Source organism: Phyllobates terribilis, unplaced genomic scaffold (assembly GCF_046119375.1).
Source record: "Phyllobates terribilis strain yellow unplaced genomic scaffold, ASM4611937v1 Scaffold_2__4_contigs__length_985480577, whole genome shotgun sequence".
NCBI classification, from domain to species: domain Eukaryota; kingdom Metazoa; phylum Chordata; class Amphibia; order Anura; family Dendrobatidae; genus Phyllobates; species Phyllobates terribilis.
The window spans coordinates 699,513,903-699,539,100 of record NW_027362762.1 but is presented as its reverse complement, the minus strand read 5'-3'; the positions used below and the strand labels follow the sequence as shown (position 1 = coordinate 699,539,100).

Below are 25,198 nucleotides of genomic sequence, written 5' to 3'. Positions count from 1 at the left end.
GTCCATAGCTTCAATGCCTTCATCTTGCAGGAACTGCTGACACACTCCAGCCACATGAGGTCAGGCATTGTCCTGCATTAGGAGGAACCCAGGGCCAACCGCACCAGCATATGGTCTCACAAGCGGTCTGAGGATCTCATCTCGGTACCAAATGGCAGTCAGGCTACCTCTGGCGAGCACATGGAGGGTTGTGCGGCCTGAAATTCTTGCCCATTCTTCCTTGCAAAACAGCTCGAGCTCATTGAGGTTGGATGGAGGGCGTTTGTGAACAGCAGTTTTCAGCTCTTTCCACAGATTCTCGATTGGATTCAGGTCTGGACTTTGACTTGGCCATTCTAACACCTGGATATGTTTATTTTTGAACCATTCCATTGTAGATTTTGCTTTATGTTTGGCATTATTGTCTAGTTGGAAGATAAATCTCTGTCCCAGTCTCAGGTCTTTTGCAGACTCCAACAGGTTTTCTTCCAGAATGGTCCTGTATTTGGCTCTGTCCATCTTCCCATCAATTTTAACTATCTTCCCTGTCCCTGCTGGAGAAAAGCAGGCCCAAACCATGATGCTGCCACCACCATGTTTGACAGTGGGGATGGTGTTTTGAGGGTGATGAGCTGTGTTGCTTTTATGCCAAACATATTGTTTTGCATTGTGGCCAAAAAGTTAGATTTTGGTTTCATCGGACCAGAGCACCTTATTCCACATGTTTCGTGTGTCTCCCAGGTGGCTTGTGGCAAACTTCAAACAATACTTTTTATGGATATCTCTTCATAAAGGCCAGATTTGTGCAGTGTACGACTGATTATTGTCCTATGGACAAAGTCTCCCACCTCAGCTGTAGATCTCTGCAGTTCATCCAGAGTGATCATGGGCCTTTTGGCTGCATATCTGATCAGTCTTCTCCTTGTTCGAGATGAAAGTTTAGAGGGACGGCCGGGTCTTGGTAGATTTGCAGTGGTCTGATACTCCTTCCATTTCAATATGATCGCTTGCACAGTGCTCCTTGAGATGTTTAAAACTTGGGAAATCTTTTTGTATCCAAATCCGGCTTTAAACTTCGCCACAACAGTATCTCGGACTTGCCTGATGTGTTCCTTGGTCTTCATGATGCTCTCTGCACTTGAAACAGAACCCTGAGACTATCACAGAGCAGGTGCATTTATACGGAGACTTGATTACACACAGGTGGATTCTATTTATCATTACCAGTCATTTAGGACAACATTGGATCATTCAGAGATCCTCACTGAACTTCTGGAGTGAGTTTGCTGCACTGAAAGTAAAGGGGCCGAATAATATTGCACGCCCCACTTTTCAGTTTTTAATTTGTTAAAAAAGTTTAAAATATCCAATAAATTTAGTTCCACTTCACGATTGTGTCCCACTTGTTGTTGATTCTTCCCAAAAAAATTAGAATTTTATATCTTTATGTTTGACGCCAGAAATGTGGCAAAAGGTAGAAAAGTTCAAGTGGGCCAAATACTTTCACAATGCACTGTATATATAAAGGAGCTGAGGATCTCTAATGGCCACCCTTCATGATTAAGGGTGCACAGACACCTGAAACGTGTTGATGCGTGCTTTCTAAGCTGTCCTGCTGACTTTGTATGTCCCTGAAGTATTTTTGTGAATAAAACATTCACTGTTCGAGGAGCTGGATTTCTCCTATTTCTTGCATTGTAGAGAGAGCACCAATGTGATTTCTGGCCAGACTTCTATTTTTTTAAAACAGTACTGTATTTTTCAGACCATAAGACGCACTTTTCCTCCCAAAATTTGGGAGGGAAATGGGGGGGGTGTCTTATGGTCCGAGCATAGCTTAACAAGGAGTTGCAGTGCTGGTGGAGCAGGATCACAGGAAGCAGGGTCCCTCCCTCAGAATCCCGGCAGCGGCAGAAGCGGTGAGATGCTCTGGGCCAGTGTCGGCAGTAATGCACAGTGGAGTGCATTGATTTTCCGGCCGCCGCCGCCATCTTCCTGAGTCCGTGATCTACAGGGAAATGAGGCCCACAGCTCCTAGGTGTAAGTTTGCCTATAAGGGAGGGGAAAACCGAAGAGATGGGCCAGCACACCTGTAGGTATAACTGCAGTGTGTAGGTGCACAGTCCTTCTGTGCCCATTAACAGACAAAACATAGGATAAAAACAATAAGAAAATACCCTGCAGTAGATAAATAGTAATAGTACATGTAAAGAACATAGGGTACTTGGTTGACACTATTTTGATCAAAAATGCGTAAAAGCCATCCCACCGTGACAAGGTGTAACTAATCAGGATGGTCCCTAACTCTAGTATTTCACCTCACTATGTGCCAACAGGTCTCAAAATAGATGGGGGTCAGAGCAGGACCTAGACCTGACCTACAATGTCTCGGTGTGATTCCTGTGGGGAAGCTTTGGCTGTCATTACCCTGGTAATGGGGCGTCTGGGTGTTACTACTGTGCATAGGCACTGGATGTGGCTCGCGACTATTTCTGAGAACTGAATGTGGCTCTTTAGGAAAGAAAGGTTGAAGACCACTGTTCTAGTACTTTTGCCTGAAATCACTCCAAGATGACAACTTGGCAGTGCAATAAAAATATAACCTACATGGTGCACAGAGATTAGCAAACGTTTACACTGGAGCCAGGCATTAGAATTCTGGTAAATAAAGCATAATTAGTCAGTTGACATTAACACTGTAGGTTAACACCTCAATGCTTCATTTTACAGCGATGTCTATTTTTGTACTGACGGGTTGGTGTGTTGATTCACATACAATTCCTGAGTGAAGCAAGTTTCGGATGGTTTCCTTGTTTTCATGACAATTAACAACAGGAAAGCTTGCTATACCCATGATGTAAATTACAGGTTATGTTTAGCGATGTAACAGCCTTAGAAGAGCATTTGCCTCACACAGTGAAATCATTAGTATTCCACTGTACTTTTTCTAGACTTTAAAAAATGAGTAATGGAAAGAGTAGGCGATAAGAAGATTGTTTAATCCTTGTAGACTAAAGCTTTTACATACTAGCCATTTTATTAATTTAAATATTAAACAACCTAGTAAGAAAGCTTATACCAAAAACACAATTAACTGTTTAGTTCCATATGTCATGATTTCGAAAGCCATCCTTCAGACACTTGCACTGGAAAAATTCATTTGTAATGCTGCTAATGGTATACGGTATTTAGTAACTGCATTTTCACAAGTAAGCATGCTGTAAAGCAATTTTAAGTCATGTGCACTCACACACAAATTAGTATTTACGACAGTAGTCTGAAATTCTACCAAAAATCTGCAACAGATTTTTCTACAGCATGTACAGTCCCATGAAAAAGTATTCATACCCCGTGAACTATTCCACTTTTTTTCATGTTACACCCACAAACTGAAATGTATTTTATTTGGATTTAATGTGATATACCAACAGAAAGTAGCAAGTATTTGTGAAGTGTAAAGGAAATGATAGAGGGTTTTCTAAATATTTTAAAAATATAAATCTGAAAATTGTGATGTGCATTTATATTCACCCCCTGAGTCTAAACTTTATAGGACCACCTTTCTCCAAAATTACTGCTGTAATTATTTTGGGGGTATGTCTCTACCAGCCTTTGCACATCTAGAGGCTGAATTTTTTGCCCATTCTTCTTTGCAAACTAGCTCTAGCTCATTGAAATTGGATTGGGATGTCTGTGAACAGCAATTTTCAAGTCTTACAAATTCTCAATGGGACTTAAAGGGGTATTCCCATCTTCATGATCCTATCCCAATATATAGTAGGTGTAATAATAATGATATTAGCAAATGTAGTATAGTTTTTCTGATTCGCTATGTCTGTTTCCTCATCTGTAGGCATTGCAGGATTTTAGGTATCCATGGTTATGGCCACTGATATATTGACAGTTAGTTAGCTAGTTGCTAGTAGTCGTAACCATGGATAAGGTCCTGTAATGCCTGCACATGAGGAAAGAGACATAGTGAATCAGAAAAACTATACTACATTTCTAATTGGAGGTATTTGCTAATATTATTATTATTATTATACCTACTACATATTGAGATAAGATCTTGGACATGGGAATACTCATTTAAGTCTGGACTGTGACTGTGCCATTCAAATATATGAATATACTTTGATCTAGACCAGTGTTTTCAAAACTCCAGTCCTCATGGCCCCTCACATGTCTTGTTTTCAGCATTTCCATAGTATTGCACAGATGAGAGAATTTCTGATGCCTCGATTAAACTTCCACCACCTATTCTATACTTAGGAAATCCTGGGAACATGACCTGTTGGGAGCCATGAGGACTGGAGTTTAGGAAACACTGATCTAAATTATTCCATTGTAGCTCTGGCAATATGTTTAGGCTGTTGTCCTGCTGGAATGTAAATCTTACAGCCCAGTCTCACGTCTTTTGCAGCCTCTAACACGTTTCCCTCCAGAATTGCCCTGTTTTCAGCTCCATCCATTTTCCCATCAACTCTGACCAGCTTCCCTGTCCTTGCAGAAGAAAAGAATCCCCCTGATGCTGCCATCACCATGTTTGACGGGTGGGGATGGTGTTTTCAGGGTGATGTGCAGTGTTAGTTTTTCGCTACACATAGCGTTTTGCATTTAGCGCAAAAAGTTCTACTTTAGTCTCATCTAACCAGAGAACCTTCTTTCTTCCACATGCTATGTAGGGGACACATCTAACATGTTCTGGTCTGGTCAGATGAGACCAAAGTAGAACTTTTTGGGCTAAATACAACACGCTATGTGTGATGGAAAACTAACACTGAACATCACCCTGAAAACACCATCCCCATCGTCAAACATGGTGGAGGCAGCATTATGCTGTGGGTATGCTATATTCTGCAGGGACAGGGAAGTTAGTCAGAGTTGATGGAAAGATGGATAGAGTTAAATCCTGGAAGAAAACCTGTTAGAGGCTGCAAAAGACTTGAGACTGGGGCGTAGGTTCACCTTCCAGCAGGACAACAACCATAAACATACTGCCACAGCTACAATGGAATGATTTAGATCAAAGCATACTTATTTGTTTAAATGGCACAGTCAATGTCCAGATCTAAATCACATTGAGAATCTGTGGCAAGACTTGAAAATTGCTGTTCACAGACAAGATTTTGCAAAAATTTCAGCCTCTAGATGTGCAAAGCTGGTAGAGACATACTGCAAAATATCTGCAGCAGTAACGTGAAAAAATGTGGAAAAATTCACGGGGCATGATTACTTTTTCAAGGTACTGTATATGAAGTCTTCTTAAAGGGTTCCTGTCACCAGGAAAATACAATCTAATCTGCAGATGCCATGTTATAGAGCAGGGGGAGCTGAGCAGATTGATGTATAGTTTTATAAGAAAAGATTCAGTATAAGCCATGGTTTCATCATTTAATCGTCTGCTCTTTCCGGGATTTTCTGTTCAGTGGGCGGCCCTATCAAGGACTGACAGTTATCTCTGTATGCACTCTGATACAAATAAAGCTGTCAGTCATTGATAGGACCGCCCACTGGACCAAAATTCCAAAAAGAGCAGAGGTTTAAATAATTAAAATACAGATTATACCAAATCTTTTGTCATGAAACTATATATCAATCTGCTCAGCTCCACCAGCTCTATAACATGGTGCTTGCAGATTAGACTGCATTTTCATGGTTCACTTTTCTTCTAAAAACCTACTGAACATGAGCAAAAACAGGTTTTAAGATGAAAGAAAATGGTCTGTTCCGTTTCTCAGAAACAGCACCACCTCTGTCCATTGGTAATGTTTCGTATTGTATCTTTGCCCCATTAAATGTTATAAAGTAAAGCTACAATACAAGATACAGCCCTTAAACTAGTGTCACACTGTTTCAGGTTAAAAGGAATCTGTCACCCCTGGGACATTTTTACCTATTAATATGGACATACAGGTAATAGAATGGTTAAAAAATTCATACCTGTATGACCATATATGCGGTCTTGATGTACAGAAATCGTCTTTTACTCGTGTATGCTTATGATTTCTTCCAGGCTCTGGGTCGTGCGGTGCCTGTAAGAAAGCTCGGCCTCCTGTCTTTTCCATACCACCCTCCTCCCATCAGTGTCACATTGCTCTGTGACGTGTATTGCTGGCCCTAGATTCCCGCTCCTGCGCCCCACTGAAGTATCAGTGACTCGCCTGTTCAGAAGAACAATGAAGCCAATTCCCATAGCAGGGCGGAAAAGATAAGTATAACCGTGTGATTGCAGGCGCAGGAGCGGGATTCCGGGGACAGCAATACACGTCACAGGGGACTGACGCTGTGGGGAGGTGGGTGGAATGCAAATGAGGACCGGAGGCTGAGTTGTTTTCTTCCAGGCACCGCACGCCCCAGAGCCTGGAAGAAATCATTGCAGTAAAAATACTGGGGAGCACAAAAAAGCGCAAATAGGGTATTAACTGATTAACAACAAGGAATGGATGAGAAAACATGTACGCTCATCTGATATGGTTGCACATTTGCAACCATTCAATAGCATAGATCAGCTGCTTCCGGACAGGGGTCGTCAGACCGAAGGAAATGCTGTTTCAGGTAATATGTCTATAACCTGCACTGCTGATGAAATCCCATATTACCTGAAACAACATGGAAGAAATCATTAGCATACATGAATAAAAGACGATTTCTGCACATTAAGACCACAGATATGGGCATACAGGTATGAATTTTTTAACCATTCTAATACCTGTATGCCCATATTAATAGGTAAAAACGTCCCAGGTGGTGACAGATTCCCTTTAAGAAAGGAGACCCTTTTCTTTAAACTCAGTCTACCCCCTTTAATGTGTTATTTTAGTAGGGCTGTTGAGTCACTAAGTGAAAGTTCTGACTGCAACTTAATCTCTATTTTTCCAGACTCTGATTCCTTCATATATGGTCAATAGTTATTAACAACAAATTTACTGTAGTAAAATGGTAATATCAATAATGAGGCTACTTAGAACATAAAACACATTTATTTGAATCCGACTTATGATTAAATAACTTATCTAACTTCTAGTGATGAGCAAGCGTGCTCGTTTAACCCTTTAAACGAGCACGCTCGGGTGCTCGCCGAGTATTTTGGCGTGCTCGGCATTTCTTTTACTGTCACCGCGGCTGCAAGTGTCACAGCTGTTAGACAGCTGTGACACATGCATGGATTGCCTGACAAACAGGCAATCCTGCATGTGTCACAGGTGTATGACAAATGTGACACATGCAGGTGCGGCGACACTTTCATCGATGCCGAGCATGCCGCAAATACTCGGCCGATGGCGTTAACAATTCATAATCGCTCAACACTACTAACTTCCAATGGAAATTAGTAAATTAGTTTTACGATATCTATAACAGATATTCATATTTTAAAGCTCGAGCCGAAATCAAATTTCTAATAAGATGTGCGGATTGATCTATGGAGGATCAACTTCCAGTCAAATTTCCTGAAATTTGCAGTTTCACACGAATTTGAACACGTTGAGATTCGAGTCACGGTTCACAAAAAACATAATTAAATAAACTTGCCTGGCACCATTTCCCAGACTGCTGAAGCAACAAAGAGTAGGTTAATATCTATATGCGTGACTGCGTGGGCCTCCCCACAAGGCTATGACATCTTGCGGATTATCAAACCTTGAACAGTAGTGGTCAGTACCTGGGTCATCACAGACCAGCAGTTCTCAGTGGAGTACAATTTGTACTGTGGTTACTGTACTGTAGAGTAATTTTCCATCTCCAGAATCACTGGGTAAGTTCTCTCTGTAGAGTCTAAGCTCTTATGGTCAACAAGGTCCTCTATCTTTCTCCTCTAGAATGTAAGCATTAAAGGTCAGCAGGGTCCTCTCTTTTTCTCTTTTGTACAGTGTAAGCTGCTATGTTCAGCGGGGTCCTCTCTTTCTCACCTATGGGGTATAAGCGCTTATGATCAGCAGGGTCCTCTTTCTCTCTTTATCTCCTGTAGACTGTAAGCTCTCATAGTCAGCTGGGTCATAGCTATCTCTCCTGTAGAGTGTAATCTCTAATGGTCAGTGTGGCCCTTTATCTCTCTCTCCTCTCCCCCTTGTGTATTTTTTGAGCAGTTACTAGCTTTCCAACTAACAAAAAAAGCAGCACACTGTAACGTTAACTATGCGAACATTAACCCCTTTACAACCCAAGGTGGTTTGCACGTTAATGACCAGGCCAATTTTTACAATTCTGACCACTGTCACTTTATGAGGTAATTACTCTAGAATGCTTCAACGGATCCCCCTGATTCTGAGAATGTTTTTTCGTGACATATTGTACTTCATGATAGTGGTAAAATTTCTTCGATATCACTTGCGTTTATTTGTGAAAAAAATGGAAATTTGGCGAAAATTTAGATAGTTTTGCAATTTTCAAAATTTGAATTTTTATGCCCTTAAATCAGAGAGATATGTCACACAAAATAGTTAATAAATAAAATTTCCCACATGTCTACTTTACATCAGCACAATTTTGGAACCAACATTTTTTTTATTGGGGAACTAAAAGGGTTAAAAGTTGACCAGCGATTTCTCATTTTTCCAACAAGATTTACAAAACCATTTTTTAGGGACCACATCATATTTAAAGTCACTTTGAGGGGTCTTTATGACAGAAAATACCCAAAAGTGACATCATTCTACAAACTGCACCCCTCAAGGTGCTCAAAACCACATTCAAGAACTTTATTAACCCTTCAGGTGCTTCACAGGAATTTTTGGAATGTGGAAGAAAAAAATGAACATTTAACTTTTTTTACAAAAATGCTACTTTAGACCAAATTTTTTTTATTTTTGCAGGGGTAACAGGAAAAAATGGACCCCAAAATTTATTGTGCAGTTTCTCCTGAGTAAGCAGATACCCCATATTTGGGGAGCCGCTGATGTGCCTAAACAGTGGAAACCCCCCAGAAGTAACACCATTTTGGAAACTAGACCCCTCAGGGAACTTATCTAGATGTGTGGTGAGCACCTTGAACCCCCAGGTTCTTCACAGAAGTTTATAACATTGAGCCGTAAAAATAACATTTTCACATTTTTCCCACAAAAATGTATTTCAGCCCCCACTTTTGCATTTTCATAAGCATAACAGGAGAAATTGCACCATGCAGTTTGTTGTGCAATTTCTCCTGAGTAAGCAGATACCCCATATGTGGGGGAAAACCACTGTTTGGGCGCATGGCAGGGTTCGGAAGGGAAGGAGCGCCATTTGACTTTTTGAATGTAAAATTTGCTTGAATAATTAGCAGACGCCATGTTGCATTTGAGGAGCCCCTGATGTGCCTAAACAGTGGAAACCCCCCACAAGTGACACCATTTTGGAAACTAGACCCCTCAGGGAACTTATCTAGATGTGTGGTGAGCACCTTGAACCCCCAGGTGCTTCACAGAAGTTTATAACATAGAGCCGTAAAAATAAAATTTTCACATTTTTCCCACAAAAATGTTTTTCAGCCCCCACTTTTGCATTTTCATAACGGTAACAGAAGAAATTGCACTATGAAGTTTGATGTGCAATTTCTCCTGATTTAGCAGATACCCCATATGTGGGGGAAAACCACTGTTTGGGCGAGCGGCAGGGTTTGGAAGGGAAGGACCGCCATTTGACTTTTTAATTGTAAAATTTGCTTGAATAATTAACGGATGTGCCCCTGATGTGCTGAAACAGTGGAAACCCCCCACAAGTGACAGCATTTTGCCAACTAGACCCCTCAGGGAACTTATCTAGATGTGTGTGGAGCACCTTGAACCCCCAAGTCCTTTACAGAAGTTTATAACATGGAGCAGTGAAAATAAAAAAATCTAACTTTTTCCACAAAAAATGTTTTAGCCCCAATTTTTTTATTTTCACAAGGGTAAGAGGAAAAAATGGACCCCAAAAACTTTTGTGAATTTTCTCCTGAGTACGCCAATACCCCATATGTGGGGAAAATACAGTGTTTGGGCGCACGGCAGAGTTCAGAAGGGAAGGAGCACTGTGTGACTTTTTGAACGCAAAATCGTCTGGAACCGAGAGCGGACGCCATGTCGCGTTTGGAGAGCCCCTGATGTGCCTAAATAGTGGAAACCCCCCACAAGTGACACCATTTTGGAAATTACACCCCTCAAGAGTTTTATCAAGGGGTATAGTGAACATTTTGAACCCAGAGGTACAACACAGAATTTGATGACATTAGGTCATCATATTGAATAAGTTGTCATTAGTCTTGAGCACAAGTGCTCACTACTTGAGTTTGTATCGGGTACTCAGGTATGCACCATGTATCGTGGGTGCTCAAGTGAAATGCTCGAGTCCCCGCCCGCATGTTTCACGGTTATTAGACACCCCCAAAAAAACATGCGGGGATCGCTCGTGCATGGCAGGCAATCCCCGCGAGCTTTTTTTGGCCGCGAAGCATATGGGGCGGAGACTCGAGCACCCGCGATACTCAATGCATACCCGATGCAAACTCAAGTAGTGAGCACTTGCGTTCAACACTTGTTGCCATATCGTCATCTTTTTTTTTTTTTTTTTACTTTTGAAAAAAAAAACCAACCCTAACCCTACTCTAGCCCAACCCTAACATTAGCACAACCCTAACCCCAACCCCAGCCCCAGCGTTTATTTTTTACGCCGTTCCTAGTGCGGTATAAGTGATTATACGACCTTATTCTTCGGGTCAGTGCGACTACAGGGATACCAGAATGATATCAGGTTTTTATGATTGACAGCTGTCACACACTAAAAGACACATATTTTGTAAAATCTAGTTTTTGCATCGCCATATTTTGAGAGCTATAATTTTTCCAGATTTTGGCCGACAGAGTCATGTGATGGCTTCTTTTTTGCGGGATGAGTTGACGTTTTTATTGGTGCCATTTTCAGGCACGTGACATTTTTTGATCGCTTTCTATTCCAGCTTTTGGGAGGCAGAATAAACAAAAACCAACAATTCAGGAATTGTTTTTTTTTTTATTCTACTCCGCATGTGGTAAAATTGATCAGGCAGTGTTATACTTCGGGTCAGTGCATTTACAGCGGTAGCACATTTATATCGTTTTTCTATGTTTTGGCGCTTTTACACAATAAAAGCTATTTTATAGAAAAAAATATTGTTTTGCATCGCTTTATTCTGAGAGCTATAACTTTTTGATTTTTCGGATGATGGAGTTGTATGGCGGCTTGTTTTTTGCGGGACAAGATGACGTTTTCAGTGATACCATTTTTATTTATATTCATCTTTTTGATCGCGTGTTATTCCATTTTTTGTTTGGCAGTATGATGATAAAGCATTGTTTTTTGCTTCGTTTTTTATTAGGGGTTAACTAGTGGGACAGTTTTATAGGTCAGGTCGTTACGGACGCGGTGATACCAAATATGTGTACTTTTATTGTTTTTTTGTTTTTTTTTCATAATAATATTTATTGATGGGTACATTATATTTTTATTTTTGGTGGATTATTTTTTTTATATTTTTACAGTTTTTTTTTTTCACTTTCTGAAAGTTTTTTTACTTTTTTACTTTGTCCCACTCTGGGACTTTCACTTTTTTTATTCTGATCGCCTGCACAGCATAGGGATGGAGCACCATCCCTGTGCCATGCAGGCAGTCAGCGCTGCATAGTGAGAAGATTGTTTGGTCATACACTGCGCATGACCAAACAATCTTCCTGCTGTCTGGTGACCTGGATGTTGTCATGACGACATCGGGTCGTCATGGCAACACCCGGGAAGCCGCGGCAGACAGCGCTGGAGGCCGGAAGAGGAGGTGAGTGTCGCGATCACCTCTCTTTAGCCACCACAATGCTGCGATCGACTTCGATAGCAGCATTGTGGGGGTTAATGTGCCGGGAGTGGTGCGGGACCGCTCCCTGCACATAGTACCGGGTGTCAGCTGTGACAATCAGCTGACACCCAGCGGCGATCATGTCCGCACAGCCTGTGTGCCCGCGTGATTGCGATGACGTACTAATACGAGTCAGGTCTCTTAAGTCCCAGGGCACAGACGCGTATTAGTACGTCATGGGCTTTAAAGGGGTTAAACATATGAAATTTTAATAGCATTACTGCTGTAGAAAATAGAAATAAATGAGAAATCTTAGCGCATAAATTGGCCAATTCATGTGTACCTGGTAGCCACGTTAAGCCGTCTCTCAAAATACCAGGACCTTATCAATGTGAACTCCTCTCTAAGAAACTATGTCTGCTTGTGTGTGGGACCCTATCAATGTGAACTCCTCTCTAAGAGACTATGTTTGTTTGTATGTGGGATAATAAGATCCTGCTGCAATTAAAATTGCCTGTGGCATAGAGGCGGAGTGCTCAGTCAAAGCTTATACAAAGAAATAGAAAAAACTGGCTGGCCTTTCCAAAACAAGGTGTGAATAGGTGCTTTCTACAGCAGTAATGCTATTAAAATTTCATATGTTTAATGTTAGCATAGTTAGCGTTACAGTGTGCTGCTTTGTTTGTTAGTTGTATATGGAGGTAGCTGCTCTTAGTAAGCACCTGTTCACACCTTGTTTTGGAAGTGCCAGACAGTTTTTTCTAGTTGTATGTAGTTTTGGATGAACACTTTTTTTCACCATGGTTTTAGATACTGCACAGACAAGAATCACTAAAATCACTGGGTATTGTACACATTTTTTAACGGCCTTCGTCTCAATCTCAAGCCATGGAGACTTGAAGGATGATTGATCTGTAGGAAGATCAATCTTGTGTAATAATAGGTAGATCCACCGGGGTCTTCTCCTCTGTTATCTTGATAGTATCAAGCTGGTTACTGGTCTTCCTCTTCGCCTTGTTCCTTCTATTCTTCCATGATTTCCTTCTCCAGTGCTTTCTTCGTATGATGTGTCCAAAGTAGGCAAGTCGTAGCTTGGTGTTCCTCTCTTAGAGTGACATGTCTGGCTTGATTTCTTCCAAAATTAATTTGTCAGTTCTTCTTGCCATCCATGGTATTAATAAAATCATTCTTCAGCACCACATTTCGAAGGCGTTGATTCTTCTTTTATCTTGTTTCTTTATCATCCAGTTTTAGCATCAGTATGTTACCATAGAAAAGACCAAACAATGTAAGAGTCATATCTTCATCACACATGAAATGTTCCTCGATTGGAAAACCTTGTTCAGTGACTTCATTGTTGATTTTTCCATAGCTATTCTCCTACTGACCTCCGGTGTCATCACTGCATCTTGAGTGATCATTGATCCGAGTTGGTTGAAGTCCTTTACAACTACCAGTTTGTCGCTGTTCATCTCAAATGTCATACCTGGCAGTAGTCAATTTTTCTTCTTTGTGTTGAGTAGTAGTCTCATGTTTGAGCTCTCCATTTTGAGACTCCGTAATAAATCCTTCATTCCATTAACGCTTGTTGCTATCAATGTTGTATCATTTGCTTATTTAAGATTGTTGATGATTCGTCCAGCAATTTTGATTCCTTCTTCTTTTTCAGCAAGTACAGTCTTCCTGAAAATAGCTTCGGCATATACATTGAAGAGAAATGGTGACATGATGCAGCCTTGTCTGATGCCTTGCTCTACTTTGAACCATGTCGTGTCGATGTGTTCCATTTGGACTGTTGCTTCTTGGTCGATGTAAAGGTTCCTAATGAGGCTGATCAGATGGTTCAGCACACCCATATCCTTTATGCTATTCCAGAGTTTGTGGTGATCAAAAAAGTCGAAGACTTTGCTGTATTCAATGAAGCAAAAATAGATCTCCTTGTTATATTATTTAGACTTTTCCATTATCCATCTATTGTTAGCACTCACATCTCTTGTTCTTCTGCGTTTTCTGAATCCTGTTTACCCATTAGCAGCTCCTTTGTCAAAGTAATGCTGTAACCAACTTTGTAAGATCTTCAGTAGTATTGCTGGCATCAGATATAAGCGCAATAGTTAGATATATTACCAGTTGTACATCTCTGTTGAGACTGGCGTTTGATCAACTTTATTAACTCTATTGGAATATTGTCACATTCAGGTGCTTTATTGTTTGACAGAAGCTTTATCGCGGCAACGACTTCTTCTATCAGGATGTTCGGCTCTCTACCATTTCCAGTCTCAGTTTCTTCCCGTATCACTGAGTCGTTTTGGTAGAGGTGGTCTGTGTACTCTTTCCATCTTTCCTTCATCTGTTCTGGCTCACTTAGTTTGTTATTGTTGGTTTCTTTTAACATGTCCATTTTTGGTTGAAACTTTTGGAGTATCTCTTGTGGTAGATTGACTCACTTGGCTCCTTCCAGAGGTAGACACAGGAACGTTTTTCGTCTGCTGGTTTATTTTAATACGGCATAAACCATGGCAGGTTCAACAAAATAAATATGGCCTGACTGGCATAACGGCAAAACAAAGATAAATGAAAGCAGAGTCCATGAGCATGCAGGATTTGCCGGCTCAGGTTGCAACACGCTTCAGTTCCTCCTGAGCTGAAGATCCACACAGGAGACTTCCTGGTCTAAAAACACACAACAGAAAAAAATCTCAATGCTGGAGATTTAACTTATCCAGCCACACCCTTGAGGTGAAGATAAGATGAGTAGGCGTCCAGTCCATCTCATACCTGCTGACAAAAAACCCAACCCAAAATGGCTGATTAACCTCTTCTGCACCTTAAATGCTGGAGAAAAGTTTCTGGATTTCACATCATGGAAGATAGCAACCTCCGTCACACACATCTCCCCTCACATACATCGCCAGTGACCCTGTCACACTATATAATCTTTAGGTATGCCTTCCTGGTTTTGCCACTCAGATGTTCGCTTTATATCTCTGTATATATCTTTTGATAATAAAGTTTTTTGTCTGCTCGAATGGCTCTCTTTAGTCTTTTACTGATGTTGTCTGCTTCCTGCTTGTTACCTTTTGCTTTTGGCATTCATCTTTCTTTGATGGTCCTTAGTCTCTTTTGTTAACCATGGCTGCAGGGGTCTCTTCTGTCTCTTGCTTATTGTCTTACTGGCTTCTTCAGTAGTAATAGTCTTTATATGTGTCCATAATTCCTCAGGCTTTCTTTCATCTGTGTCCAGTAATGTAAATCAGTTGTGCAAACTGTTCCAAAAAACTTCAGGTATGTTGGTCAAATCAAAGTTGGAAATGTCCTGTTGTCTAGTCCATTTATGCAGCTTGACTCTAATCTTTGATGGCAAAAGTTCATCATCAGTTCCACAGTCAGCTCCTGGCCTTGATTTCACACTAATGAGAGATGATCTCCTTCTTTGGTGAACACATATGTAATTAATCTGATTCTTATAGGCCCCATTCGGTGATGCTCACGTCTAGAGCCTCTGTGATTTTGGAAGAAGGTGTTCATGATGGACTGTTGATTTGTCAATCAAAAGTCAATGAATCTTCCTCCAGCCTTGTTTCGTTCACCAAGTCCAAAGTTTCCAACAACGGTTCCATGTTTGCCATGGCTAACTTTGGCATTCAAGTCTCCCATGATAATAAATAGGTATTGTTTTGATATCTTGTCGATTTTCCTCTTGAACTTGATCATAGAATAGTTCAATGTCCTCTTCCTCAGCAGCTGTTATTGGTGAATAGACTTTTATAATTGTGACACGGATTGGTGCTCCTCGTAGTCGTATTGAGATGACTCTATCATTAACTGAATTTTACGTCATGAAAGTGCCAGCCAATCATAGGTTGAGAATAAAAGTGACAATGTTTCATCTTCAGCTATCATTGCAAGAATAGTAGACTCATTGTTAGTTTGACTGAAAATGCCCCAATTGAGTTCATCTTAGTTCGCTAATGCCGAGTAAGTCGAGTCCTGTCCTGTTCATTTCGGTTTTGATGATATCAAGTTTGCCTTGGTTCCTGGTTCGTTCATTCCAAGTTCTGAACGTCATTATATCACTGCAGCTTTTGATCTTCTCTTTGAACCAAGTGACATCAGCACCAAGAAGAGCTTGCGGCTTTGATCCTGGCACGTCATGTGCATAGATCATACTCCAGTCAACCATCGGCTCTTCCCCAGTAGCTTGTTGAGTCTCTTCTGACCTAGGTGCACATCTTCCAGCACTGTAACAAATTTCTTTAGTTATACTCTCCATCAAGTTTTCTTGGCATGGAAGTAGATTGCCAGGCCTTTCTTCCGTGCAGTAAGGTGGCACCCGTGAAGGAACCACACTGAATCAGTGTTATGTGTTGTCAATACAATCTGCTTCATCACGCAACATCCTGCTGCCGATGATGGCTCTTGGCAGTGTGGCACCCCTGAGGGTTCAGTTGCCACAGAGGTACTGCACCTCACCCAGAGGTGTGGCATCTCCTTCTCTCAGGTAAGGATGGAGTACTGCCCGGGACCCTAACACCTGCACTCAACACTACACTACTCCAGGCCGGCTGGAAGGGCAATATGCACTTCTTCTGCTGCCCCGTCCCTGGCTGGAGTGGGGGAAACCAAAAGTGAGGGGGAACCAGTAGTGAGTGTGGGTGGAGGACGCAGAACAGGGGAGCACTTAAAGAATATATATAAAAAGAGAAGCCATCTTAGAGAGTGTAGTCAGTCAGAGGAGGAGAAGTGAAAGGAGCAGGGGCTCTGCAGGAGCTCTGCTCGGGAGGCAGGCTCGGCCTGTTATGCCCAAAACTGAGAGAGGAGTGAGAGCAAGGGAGGAAGGCTCCAGTAACAGAAGGGATCCCAGGGGGTACGGTGAGTGCAGGACGGCACCCGTATGCCCGAATCTGCCAGGCGTCAGAGGGATCAGGCCGCAAGAAGGGAATCGGTCCCTGGACTAGCCGAGTTACTTTAAGTCCCAGCTAGAAAGCCGGAGGCTTCTGCACTTTCAAGGTGCAGCTGCCACATCCGCACCTAAGCTGCCGAAAAGGGCACTAAGCAAGGTCCGGGAACTTCAAGTTGCCCAGAGGGATCTCAAGGTACCTGATCGGGACTTTGAGTGGCGGGGCGCAGGGCAGGAGGGAGAGACCCAGCGCGGGAAGTCGGCTAAGAAAGGAACATACAGAGAGGGGTCCCGTTAAGTGCTCTTGAGATACTTGAGGGAGTGCTGAACCCCTGCCTGGTGAACGCAGCGCGATGTGGGAGACTGTTAGCTGTATAGTGCTACCTGAGGAACCTGAATAACTGTGAGTAGACTCGGATGACTGCACCCCACTGTTTCTGTCAGTTATTTCTACCACGCTATCGCTCCTGCACTACAACGCCCAGCATCACCATCTGCACCTACACTGCCCTGGAGCTGTGCTCTGCCTGTGGAGAGCCGCACCAACTCGGCTGCCCTAACATCTGCCCCAGAGGTCTGCAGCAGCGCCGGTACCCATTACCGGGAACCACAGGTGGTGTCAAGAGACAAAACTGTTATTCATCCCATCAAGTAACAAATCCCTTTTAAAGAGTGACCCCAGGGTACGGGCCCGGGAGCCGACTGCCGTGACATCCCACAGAAGGTCAAGGCCTGGGTACCGAGTTTCCCCCATATCCCCCTGGGCGAGTCAGCAGTATGCTTAGTCTGGCACCTCAGTTGAAACCTGTCCACCTGGGGTGGTCCTGATGGCAAAAAAAAATGTACACATAGAAATGGGAATTTCCTTTTCACAAATGGGGACTTCCTTTTCACAAATGGGAACCTGTTAATATCCTAATGGCCTTTTAGTGATAAATACATTTTTATGGTGTTACTTTATATTGCTCCTCATCTTGAATAGTCACATTTTAGTCTCCATTAGGAAAAAATATAAACTATTTACTAATTCAATTTACAGTATATTTGACTGCATAATGAAGCCTTCTTTCCTGGGAGATTTAATAGGATATGCATGAAAATGTGTGCCCAGATGGGAAAAAATGTATCCTCACAAAGGTTTATGACTCCTTTATCATCTTTAGCAAGAATCAACAACCATGCAATTATCCTATTGACCTCACACCTGGCATATCTTTTCAGGTCAGTCTATACAAGATCTCAGAATGACCATTTGTCTTAGGCTCAGTGTATACTAAATATTTGTTCCACAGAATGTAAGGATATATGGCTCTATTTTCATTGTAGTTCTATTACAGTTTTATTTGTTGCTACACGTTATTGCAAATCTGGTGCCAGGGTGCATATTTTTAATACTAAAACACAGAAAGTTGCTTAAAGGGAACCTGTCGCCATGAAAATGCAGTCCAATCTGCAGACATCATGTTTTAGAGCAGATAGAGCTATTGAGATTGATATATTATTTTTTGAGAAAACATTCCGTATAACTTGTGTTTTCATCATTTAAAGGTAACCTGACAGGTCCCCCATGACCTCTAACCCACCAGCATTTGTATATTTATTAATATCCTCTATGCCTTGCCTAATGAGCCCTTTATCCTGGATAATGCATTAACAGTTGTTTAAAGAAAGTATTTTTAAAGTCCGTTTTTAATATGCAAACCTTTTGACTAGTCAATATGGCGTTTTTTTTCCGCAGACTAGTCATCCCACTCAGCATGTTATCACCCTCTGCTGCAGTCTCGTGCATGCGCCCGACTTTCTTTCCTACACGTCATTGTGCCTCTGAAGCAGCGTTTCCGCTTTTTGGCTTTAGAGGTGCACTGCGCTTGTCCAGAAAGGAAGAAGACGACTGGCGTCCACAGAGGAGCCAAAGATCAGTCGCTGATTTGTGTAAACTCTGTTCTTCTGACGTAAGGCTTATTTTTTGCTTCTGGACATGCACAGCACGCCTCTGAAGCCAGGAAGTGTACACCCGTTTTCAGGGGCGCAATGATGTGTAGGAAACAAAGTTGTGCGAATGCTCGAGGCTCCGTCTCTTGCAAATCATGGGGCGTGATAATATGCTGAGTGAGACGACTAGTTTGGGGAAACAAATACCCCATCAAAGATTTGGAATTGATCAAAAATCAATTCCAAAGTTTCTCCTTATATTTAGAAATGTTAAACACGTACAACACACTGACGCACATCTGTCTTCTGTACGTCTTTTACACAAACCCATAGACTTGTATTGGCCCATGTCATTTGTCTTGCTGATAAAAAATGGACATGTCACCATATGGTTTGCACGGACACACGGTCCATGCAAACACATGGACATGTGTACAGCACCATAGATTATGTTGAGTACGTGTGCAATCCATGAAAAAAACGGATGCAAACACGGACATATGAAGGGGGCCTAATGGGAAGAGCGAGATTGACTTGCGAAAAGGCTTTTTTTACGCAATTTTGGGAAGATACACAACAAAACTAGCACATGTGAATACAACCGAAAAAAAAATGGATCTGACTGAATATTAATGTAAATCTACATCTGGAAGTTAGCTACAAATATTAATTCTGCGAGTGACTGGTTCTTACACTCATTGCATTACATGAACATTAATGAGGTCAGTTTTCTTGCGTATGAAGTCAGGAATTCATTTATATTCAGTTATTTGCAAACATAGGGAAATGTATAAAGTAATTATATTGCTATCGGACTGCGGCTAATTCAAATGCGTTCATTTACCTCATTTATTGACCAACATACCTGACTTCTTTGAGAAAAACTAAAATATTTAAAAGTATTTGGCACCTTCAGTGCGGTAGTCTACTATTTAAAGCCCCAACATCTGAAGCCTTTTTTGGGTCAAGTGAACAGAGACTGTCTAGCTGTAAATGCATATGCGTTCCCCCCTAATGGGGAAAGTTGGAGGAGGATGTGCAAACTTGCCCAAACCAATAGATAAGACCATACAGATATCATAAAACACATATACTACGGAGCGTGTCTGCAGTCGGCTTCTACATCTGCATATGGTGGTGTTACAGTATGGCGATTACTTCCTTCGTTTCATTAAAATGCCAAATCACAGCTTAGTTGTAAACTGTGGCTATGCTTTGTCCACAACCAGCAGGATCTTACACATGATTACGGTCCAAATATAAGAAAGTTCAGCACTCCAAATTGCAGGTTACTCTACTACAAGTGATGTATCATGGTGGCGTTATGTGTGAAATGGAATGAAATAGACATTAAGAAGCTCACCTGGAATATGAGTGCTGACCTTTTCTTCTTAAATTTGTGTATACTTTATGGTGGATTATAGGTCTTCTACCCAGATTGTCTGACCAACTTAGTTGGTAGAGTGCTGCCTCTACCTCTGCTGAGATATGATTAGGGACAGTTTGCATGTTGGGGTCTTATTGCAGTTTTGCCATGAACACAATGGAAATGTTGTATATATCCAGACAAAATATGTGTAAATATAGAACCTATTTTAGATGATTCCACAGTTGTGGCAGGAGGTACAGGTTACTATTATGGTAGGTTCACATGACAGTATTAAAATTCGTCCAGAGTTTCATGCAGAAAAAATATTTTTTTCTCACTTTGTCATCCATGTGCTGTACTGTGACTCCATATGGCATCCGATTTTTTTAATGGGCAAGTCTTATCTGACACATGGAAGACACTCGTGCATGCTGCGATTTTTTTCACACACAGATTCGGCCAGTGGGAAAAACAAAACAGTCACCTGCGCTGTCCCATCGAATAACATTGGTCTGAGTGTACAACTGTATAATTAAACCAAAATAAGCCATCGTAATATATAAGTAACTCATTACTAGTATAGTGAGTGCACAATCGTGGCCAAAAGTTTTGAGACTAACAAATTTTTTGACAAAGTGTGCTGCTTCAATGCTTTTAGATCTTTCAATCAGATCCTTCTATGATCACTTAAGTACAGTTATAAGCATGTCATAAGTTTTTAAACTTTTAATGACAAATACATCAAGTTTATGCAAAGTCTCATACAGCGTTGATTACTATTTTCCCAAACAGTCTGAAAGGGTCTTCATCAGATAAAATTATTTTGCAGGAAGTACAGGGGGTTGGGCTGCAGAGGATTGGGTAAAGCTATTTTCTTTGATGAAGCCCCCTTCAGACTATTTGAGACATCTAGAAGAATGATTGTCCAGAGGTGAAAATGTGAGCACCACCATGAGTCCTGTGTCATACCAACAGTAAAGCATCCTGAGACCATTCATGAGTGGGGTTTCTTTTCATCCATGGGAGTGGGCTCACTTGCAATTTTGCTTAAGAACATGGCCATGAATAAAGAATGTGATCTAAACATCCTCCAAGAACAACTTCTCCCCATGATCAAGGAGCAATTTGGTGATGAACAATGCTTTTTCGAGGACGATGGAGCACAAGGCAAACGTGATAAGTAAGTGGCTCTAAGTTGCTCAGTGAACAAAACAATTACATTTTGGGTTCATGGCCAGGAAACTCTCCAGATCTCAATCCCATTGAAAACATGAGGTCAATCCTCAAAAGGCAGGTGGACAAACAAAAATACAGAAATTATGATAAACCCCAAGCAGTGATTAGGTAGCAATAGGTTGTCATCAGTCAGGATTTGGCTCTGAGGCCACGGCCCCACTATCAGTATTTTGTCAATATTCGGTCAGTATTTTTTCTCAGGAGTCAAAACCAGGAGTGGGTGATAAATGCAGAATTGGTGACTTGTTTCTATTATACCTCTTCTCTGATTGTTCCTCACCTATTTTTCTCTCCCACTCCTGAGAAAAAATACTGACCAAATATTGATAGTGGGTTCGTGGCCCGAAGCTGATATCCAACTGCCTGTGAGAATCGCAGACATCCTGAACAATAAGGGTCAACACTGTAAATACTGAGTCTTTGCAAAAACTTGATGTATTTGTCAAGAAAAATATAAAAACTTCTAAAATGCTTATAACTGTACTTCAGTGATCATAGAAACATCTGACTAAAAGATTGAAAAACACTGAAGCAGCAAACTATGACAACCAAAATTTGTGTCAGTCTCTAGAGTTTAGGCCACGACTATATACTAGATTTTACATTACATATTTCCAAAACATGTTTCTGAATATTTGCTTATATATGACAAGCCTTTACTGTGTTGAGCTATGATTGTATTTGCAATTTCCATCTTCTACATTAGTTTGAATTAATAGTTGTGCTGCTATCTGAAAGCTTCAATAGAAATGTTGCCAGAGTGGCCTTGTATAATGAAAAATCTATGAAGCGTATAACAGCAGCCATCATTTTTTGTTTATTTTTACATTATTATGTTGATGATTATCATATGACTAAACAAATTTGAAGGGAATCTGCCTTCTGTTCCTCACACCTGCTCCTCCGGTAATTTTATTCAGTGCTTGCCAGTCATTGCTTTTTATAGAATTTTTTTGCAAGATTGCTAATGCCAAGTAGCTTCCTGCATTTACATATGTAAATTATTACATTTAGTCTGAACACCTTAATTGACTTGTAAAGGCGCTGAAGAAAATACATTTGTTTATAATGCAGCCAGTAACCATAAATGTAAGAGGATACAAGTCTACCCTGCTGGACCTGTAGAAGGTTGGAGAAGTAGATTTTCTAAACCGTTTCATATTTTAAACTTTCAGTCAAATGTAGTGAACCACATTTGGAGATTCAAGAAAAAAAAGACATTGAAGGCATTTTCCAGATTTTTTTGTTGGCTCATCCTCTTGCCCTCATCACTTTCACTGTAGTCACAGCAGCTTCTCTGACTTCCCAAGAAGTTACTGAAGGCCAACATCTTTTCGAAGTAGTCACCACAGGAGCACCTTACTTCTGGAACAGTCACTTACACTAGAGGACTCCCCACTGGCATTCACAGCAAAAGAGAATTAACTAAAAGGTCCCAACAAGAAAAACTACACTAAAAATGACCCACCTACTATACCCAACAAACTTTATCAAATATTTAAAAGGGGGGGGGGGGCTTGTAGATGGTGGAGCAAGGAGGGATCATATAATGAGGAAAATGGATACTGACCCCAGTTACAGTCTAGTGGTTACCCTATCTTGCCGTGGAGGTTGGCACCCTAAAGAGCAATATGGCGCCCCTGATCAACGTCGGCTTGCACTCCTTGATCCTGATACACCCTGCAATAGAGAAACACCACCGTGAACAACAATAATATAAGTGACTTAATAGAGCCAAATAAGACACCAAGAAAATACAAGTAAAAAGAAACAACAATTAATTCACTTAGACCCAATGATATGGATAGTGAATCTAGAGGGTATTACTCATTATATGCAGGTAATAACTAAGTATATATCAAGAAAAGTGCACCATATTTGAAAGTGGCTAGGAACCTCACCCTACAAAGGCCTAGTAATGTCCCTACCTTGCCGCGGAGGTTGGCACCCTAGAAAGTCACATGGCGCCCCCACTCAACATCAGCTCAACCCTCACTATCCTTAGTAGAACCTATAATGTTTTTAATTAAACAAAACACCAAAGAATCAAATGTAACAGGTGTCTCTGGCATGAAACAACATAGTATTTTAGTGAGCAAATGTCAGAAACCAAATCCACATATTATCCAGATTATGGTCCTATATAATTCTTTTACTATGAAGATATTGCACAAACCCAAATTGGCCAAACCATGATGAAGACAATTTTTATTTTATATATACTTCATCTATGTAGATAATGCAAAAAAACACTTTTAATAGGCTGCCTTGTGGTTCATCATTGTAACAATGTGCCAAGAAGAAATAAATATATTGTCAACTGACAAGAAAATGATCAAAAATGATCAAAAAATTGGGATTTGATCAATCATGAAAAATATCCACACCTAGATAAAGGACCATAATCATACCAAAATGGCCTATAATTTGATGGTAAAGTGATCCTAGGAAGCCAAATCCACATGATATATAGACCATGAGCCTATATAACTCATTTTATAAGATTATATTGCACAAACCTAATTGACGTAAGATACTAAGGACAATGTATTTCAACAATGGAAGTGGTACAGAGACAGTCAAACGAAAGATATTCAATCGTCTCTACACCACATTCATGCTAAAAAGAGGTTATATACCATCACAGAGTAGTAGCATGATCAACATATGGGAAATAGCAAACCGTAGTGAGAAACAGGGCCATAACCACATAAAGGCAGGGGACCATAATCAAACCATAATAATTTATAGTAATTTACATCCCATAAAAGACATAGAGATGAGGTACTTATGGTTTAGATGTATCCATATCCGTCCCTACGCATTTCCCCCCTCTCATATCAGAGGTTCATCACCGGAACAGTGTACCATAAGGCATTCTGCATGCAGGCGAATCTCACACAGATGAGGAGATAGTATGACTCCCCACTGCTCTCCTTCTAGTAGAGGACGTGCACAACTCCCCTTCAAATGTGCAAAATAAAGAGGTTCACCAACAACCATATCACTCCATTTATTTCCAAAAGACCACATACACCATATCAGGAACAGACACAAACGAAGAAGCCCCTGAGCAAGAACAAAATATGGGCCCTTTGCAGTCTAGTAACCTATAATAATGCACAATTACATTGTCACATCTGTCAGAGGTCGCAGGTTCAAAAGGCTACCTCGGACAGATTTGGCACAATCTAATCCATCTGGCAGTTTCCAGAGGAACCCTGGCCTTCAGTCTTTAACCTCAGTACAGGGATCTGGTCTTACCATGGGGTCCACTGGGTTGCTTCCACAGAAGAGCTGCTGTCTGGAAGAGCAAACCAGAGGCAAGAGAATAGTCTGGAAGCCGGATGACAACCAGGAGGTTGGTTCGTAAAATCGTGAAGAAGGAGAATAGTCAAAAAATGAGCTGAAGTTAAAATTGGGAATGTCCACTGGGACTATAACACAGCACAAAAACTAAAGGAGCAATTCAATTTATAACTGGCATTGGACAGCAGAAATTCAGGAGCCTAAAGGGAATCTGTCAGCAGGTTTTTGCTATGTAATCTGAGGACAGAATGAGGTAGGGGTTAAAACACTGAAGTCAAGGATGTGTCACATATCGGCTGTGTACTGTTGTTTACTTAGACTGAAGGTTTAATCACCTTGTGATTCACATTGCTGTGACTAGCTGGCAAGTGGGCAATCATCTGACTCCAGCCCCTTCTGTGATAAGCACCTCACTGTCTATAGCTATGTACATATAAAGCCTGGTATAGGCGGGGTTAGCTGTGCTGTGGGTGGCGTTAGCTTTCTCAGCTCTGCTGCATTACTAAATCTAAAAACTCTGATTGTGTCAGAACAGCTGCACCCAGTAAACTAAGTGATACATCTCTAGAATCAGAGTCTCTTTTCCTACATTATGCTGCTCTCAGATGAGGTAGCAAAAACCTGCTGACAGATCCCCTTTAAACAGCTTGCAGCCCCACCCAGAAGGAAAAACACTGAAAGTTAACCCTAAATC

At 41.2% G+C, this 25,198-nt stretch overlaps 1 long non-coding RNA gene across 1 annotated transcript in view; it reads right to left on the bottom strand.

Moving 5' to 3' along the window:
• Positions 1-25,198, bottom strand: part of LOC141225813 (uncharacterized) — a 43,755-nt gene that overhangs the window by 11,231 nt on the left and 7,326 nt on the right. The window contains exon 3 of the long non-coding RNA XR_012293055.1: positions 22,766-22,875. This is a non-coding gene — a long non-coding RNA (uncharacterized lncRNA). The remainder of the gene's footprint in view (positions 1-22,765; positions 22,876-25,198) is intronic.